Source organism: Rhamphochromis longiceps, linkage group LG11 (assembly GCF_057381845.1).
Source record: "Rhamphochromis longiceps isolate RC_006_pf linkage group LG11, R_longiceps_female_GT1.1, whole genome shotgun sequence".
Classification (NCBI taxonomy): Eukaryota; Metazoa; Chordata; class Actinopteri; order Cichliformes; family Cichlidae; genus Rhamphochromis; species Rhamphochromis longiceps.
Genome location: NC_140567.1, coordinates 19,017,753 through 19,023,449, shown reverse-complemented (window position 1 = coordinate 19,023,449; position 5,697 = coordinate 19,017,753). Strand labels below are relative to the sequence as shown.

The 5,697-nt window shown below is 41.4% G+C and overlaps 1 pseudogene; it reads left to right on the top strand.

The window, feature by feature from the left end:
• Positions 1-405: 405 nt before the first annotated feature.
• On the top strand, positions 406-3,543 carry LOC146658874 (uncharacterized; annotated as a pseudogene).
• The last annotated feature ends 2,154 nt before the right edge of the window (positions 3,544-5,697 follow it).

The window sequence follows — 5,697 nt, the reverse complement described above, 5'->3', positions numbered from 1 at the left end:
ACAGCGATGGAGGACACACACCCATTTGAGCGATTCATAGATTTTTACTTTGAGCTTGGACTAAACTATAAAGACATTAAAACTGTGCTTTGCAGTAGACACAGTTTTCATATAAGCGAAAGACATCTGAAGAGAGTTCTTAGCGCAAGGGGACACACTCGCCACAAAGCGTACTCTGACCTGGCCGTCTTGGTTGAATTTATAGACAACCAATTGCAGTACTCTGGGCAGCTTCACGGATACCGATGGATGTACGCTAAATGCAGGGAACATGGACTACGCGTGAGGAAAGAGGATGTGCGCTTGGTTTTGAAGGAGCTGGATCCCCGAGGCGTCGCACTGAGGCAAGCAAGACGTTTCAGGCGAAGGAACTATTTTTCAAAAGGGCCGAATTTCATCTGGCACATGGACTCCTACGACAAACTGAAGCCATATGGTATCTGTATCAATGGTAGTATTGACGGTTTCTCGAGAAAAATAATCTGGCTTAATGCGTACACAACAAATAGTAATCCGAAAGTGATCGGGGGGTATTACATAGAAGCGGTGCAGCGTTTAAAGGCTGCCCTAGAGTTGTGAGGGGCGATCTTGGAACTGAAAATGGCCATGTTAGAGGCTTTCAGCGTTTCCTTGTGCCCGTGGCTCCTAACGACACCCTTGAGAGTTACTTGGAGGGAGCAAGTACCGCCAATCAAAGGATTGAATACTGGTGGCGTTTTCTTCGCAGCCAGTGTCTGGAGTTCTGGTTATCCTTATTTGCAGACATCAGAGACAACGGGTACTTTGATGGTGGGTTTCTGGACAAAAACCTCCTTCAGTTTTGTTGCATGGGACTCATCCAGGTGAGTTAATAAAATATGTTTTGTTGCGTGTATGGATGCATGTGTGTGTGAGTGAGAGATAAAGGAAACTGAGGAAGTGATAGAGAGGTAATACACGAAGTATTGTGAGAGATGAGACCTGTGCCAGGTTTAGGGAATGGAGAGACTTGCAGGAAGAAAGAGACAAGACAGGAAGAAGCGGTTGAGAGGAGCAGGGAGTAAATGAAATGAAAAATTGTGTAAATACTATAATTTAGGTTTAAGCAATCGGCCGCCTTAAGGAAGAGCTCAACAACCAAGACTACAGTAACATCTATGTTGTCAAAGGAGCTTGCAAAGAAAAGCGTCTGGACTTCTTTAAGTTGCTTGAAGACGTTTCACCTCTCATCCGAGAAGGTTCTTCAGTTCCTTTACATTTGTGTGTTCCTTCTTTTTTCCTTCAGGCTTAGAGGGAGGACAAGAAGACGGCTCCTTGGAGGACAGGACCAACTTCACACCCGATCAGATCTGCACACTGTTAGACCTCTGCCTCACCACTACATATTTCAAGTACAACGAAGGCTTTTACAGACAAAAACATGGCTGTGCCATGGGCTCCCCCGTGTCACCTATTGTAGCCAACCTTTACATGGAGGAAGTGGAAAGGAAGGCTCTTGGCTCTTTCAAAGGAAGAGTACCCAGCCACTGGTACAGATATGTGGACGACACCTGGGTCAAAATCAAGACACAAGAAGTGGAATCCTTCACTGCGCACATTAACGCTGTGGATAAAAACATCAAGTCCACCAGGGAAGACACAAAGGACAACTGTTTGCCTTTCCTGGACTGCGCCGTGCACATTGAAGAGAACGGCAAACTCAACATCGAAGTTTACCAGAAGCCCACACACACGGACCAGTACCTCCTCTTTGACTCCCATCACCCTTTGGAACACAAACTTGGAGTAATTAGGACCCTACACCACCGGGCAGAACATGTTCCCTCTAAGCCTGAAGGAAAAAAGAAGGAACACACACATGTAAAGAAGCACTCAAAACGTGCGGCTATCCTAAATGGGCGTTCTTAAAGTCAGCAAAGAGGCACAGAAAAGAAGACCAGACACCAGCGAGGGAGGATAAGAAGGACAGACGCAACAACATTGTCATCCCCTATGTAGCCGGTGTATCAGAGAAACTCAGGAGAGTTTTCTCCAAGCATGACATCCCAGTGTATTTCAGACCCAGCAACACACTCAGACAGAAACTGGTTCACCCGAAAGACAAAACGCCAAAACACAAACTTAACAATGTGGTGTATGCTGTACAGTGCAGCGAGGAATGCTCAGACCTCTACATTGGAGAGACCAAACAGCCACTTCACAAGCGCATGGCACAACACAGAAGAGCCACCTCCACAGGACAAGACTCAGCAGTCCATCTGCATCTTAAGGATAAAGGACACTCTTTCAAGGATGCCAGTGTTCACATTTTGGACAGAGAGGACAGATGGTTTGAAAGAGGAGTGAAAGAAGCCATCTATGTCCACTGTGAGCGACCATCTTTGAACAGAGGCGGGGGTTTACGACACCAACTCTCTGCCATCTATAATCCAGTTTTGAGATCCCTTCCCAGACGCCTTAACGCCCACTCACATCCTGGGCCATCTGACCTCAGGAATTCGCATGATAAGGTGGGGCCAGGTTTCACAATGAAGACACCCGAAACTGGCTGATTGGGACCCAGGCCCAGTTTCACACCTTGGCTCAGGCGATTAGAGGATCATCAGGGGGTCCTTTTGTCCCTCTGTGGGGGGTTACTCCCACTAGGTTTATATCTGGGACTCTCCACCATTTGACCTTAGAACTGAAGAAGCTTCTCGGATGAGAGGTGAAACGTCTTCAAGCAACTTATAGAAGTCCAGACGCTTTTCTTTGCAAGCTCCTTTGACTACGATGACCTGGATGACTGAGAACCTTCACAGACCTAACATCTATGTTGTTTATGTTGACATGGCATATGAAAATTTCTTATCTATAATATTAACTATTTACAATTTGGAATTATTTTGATTGGGATATCAAAATAACTTACAAATACAAAATACAATGATCAGTGACATAAAACAAATTGATTATTATGAGGTGAGTAGATGAGCCAAGCAGGTAGTAATAAGACTAATAGTACTAATCTAAGATATCACAGCATAACAGTAACCGTAGTTAGTGTGTGAAACACTTGTACAGATGGCATTAGGTAAAGTACATGATTACAAAAATGCACACGATTGTTTAAAAATAATAAATTGCATAAATATAAGAAACCTTCCTCTCAGTGAGTGAGTTGTCTCATCGTGATTCGCGTATATGTATATACGTACATGCGATCGCATTTCTTAAATTTCTGTATTCTTTTTAACAGATGAGCTGGATGACACTGCACAGGTTTGGAATACACACTCCATCAGGCCATCAACAAACATCAATATCCCCAGTGGTCGACCTAATGTAATGTATACATTACCTGAGCTCTACGGGACAAGAGACTTCCTTTGCCCCACTGAAGAAGAACATGTTGAAATGTGTAAAACTGAGTGTGTTTTTCAACTGACCAAACCATGTGACCCCGATGTATATGAACTGTGCAATATCATCATGACTGAGTCCCATCTGACTCCACCAACAGACCCATATCAGGCTGTGAACTTGTACATGCATTTAAGAGAGAACATCATGGCATTAGTGTAAATTGCATACACTGCAGCAGAGAACATTTCTCAAAATTGACCTGTGCTATATGTGAGAAAGCTAACTTCTGGATGTTAAACAGACTGTAAACTGTAAGCTTTCTAGTACACAGTCATTTATGAGAATATCTTATATAGAAATATTTATTGTTGTGTTCCAGGAGGGTCAGTGAACTAAAGTATAAAGGGAAGTCTCTGCCTGTTAATGATATTCTGAGTGTTCTTTAGCACAAAAACATTGTAATGTTCTGTCAAATGTTATCAAGTTCCATGTCTATGTGTATTACTTCGAATTACTTTAACTGTGTATTTGGCTTGATACATGGATCAAAACATAAGACACATCTTAATTTAATGTGTTAGGAGTTTTAATGTACAGTGTTCAGAGGTGTGGACTCGAGTCACATGACTTGGACTCGAGTCAGACTCGAGTCATTAATTTTATGACTTTAGACTTGACTTGAAAAAATGTTCTCAGACTTGTGACTTGACTTGGACTTTTACACCAATGACTTGGGACTTGAATTGGACTTGAACCGGTTTACTTGAAAAGACTTGATATTTTACCCCAAATATAAAATTTAACATGCATATTATATAGAGATTGAAAATGTGATGTCATTCACGGGTAGAACCGCAAAGGATTCTGGGAACTCGTGGCAATCGGTACTAGCGCACGCAGGCTTTCAATTAAAATCAGTTATACAGCAATAAAAAGAAACACAAAAATGTCAAGAAGCTGTTGTATTATTAACTGCAATAGCCGGTCGCATGACAGCCACGGGAAGCCGACGGGTAAAGAGATTGGTTGTTATCGGATTATGTCGTTGAAGAGAAATTGTTCAAGCCATGTTTCCGAAGTAACAAAGACGCGACGGATGGCCTGGATTGCAGCCATTCAAAGACCAAATATAACGTCCCAGAACACTCCAGCTCACAGGTTAGTCTGCTCCAAGCATTTACTCGAAGGTCAGTGTTTTTTAGTAGTTAATACGTCATTTTCATAACATAATTAGTGATATAGGTTACAAGCAAGTCTGGCGCTGAACAGAAATGGTCGCGCTATGCTCCTTTGTTTATTGTGCATAAATAGTGAATTGTCCTGACACAATATTGCGTTTCGCTTCTGTTATTATGGTACATTGACAAAAACATATACTTTTATTCACAGGATAAAACAGGTTTTTTGTATCACTAATTGCCCAGTACGATTACAGCATACAATATTGTTGTTACTGCTACATTTCTGTGATGGGTACCAGAAATTATTTCCACTACTAATTAATTACCGTTGAGCTCAAAGGTCCTATTAATAAACGGTTAAGGAATGTGTATTTATGATGACGATTTGTGAGACTGGTAAACTTATGATACGTACGATGGTCTTTCGTTCTACACGGTGCATTTCAAGGTCCTGCACCCATCCGTCGGTAAACTGTACCTGGGCTTGTTGCAGTGACCTGAAGTTACTAAACTTCATGAGTGTATGCACTCACTCCAAGAACCGTATGATTATAAATATGCATATAAATATGCTAAGATGAGATAGCTGACTTCATCTAACTAGCAAATGTTGTCCAGGCTACATTGGTGATACAGTTTTTTTTAATGTGTATGATATTTTTGTCATGCGATTTTAAAGCCGGTCCTACAACCGCATCCAAGAATAACATGCAGCTTATCTCAGAACTGTCGGTGAAAATTATTCTTGGAGCTAAGTTTAATTGAGCTGCATTTTAAAGAGGTGCAATTTCACAATTTGTGTATATTTTCTAAGTTCACTATTTTGTCATGTGTTGAGAAAAACACAGATTTTAAAATTACATGGTCTAATATTTACATTTAGCATATAACTGCAACATTATTTTTTCGTTTTGTTTTTTTTAAAGACTCGAAAGGACTTGAAATTCAAAGTTTCAGACTTGTGACTTGACTCGGACTTTTACACCAGTGACTTGAGACTCGACTCTGACTTGCCTGACATTACTTGAGACTTGACTTGAGACTTGAGGATAAAGACTTGAGACTTACTTGAGACTTGCAAAACAATGACTTGGTCCCACCTCTGACAGTGTTTACTCAGATAATGGTGGTTTATGTTGAGTATTTTGTAATAATTGAGTTGAGTTTTTATTTACACCATCTCTATTTGTTA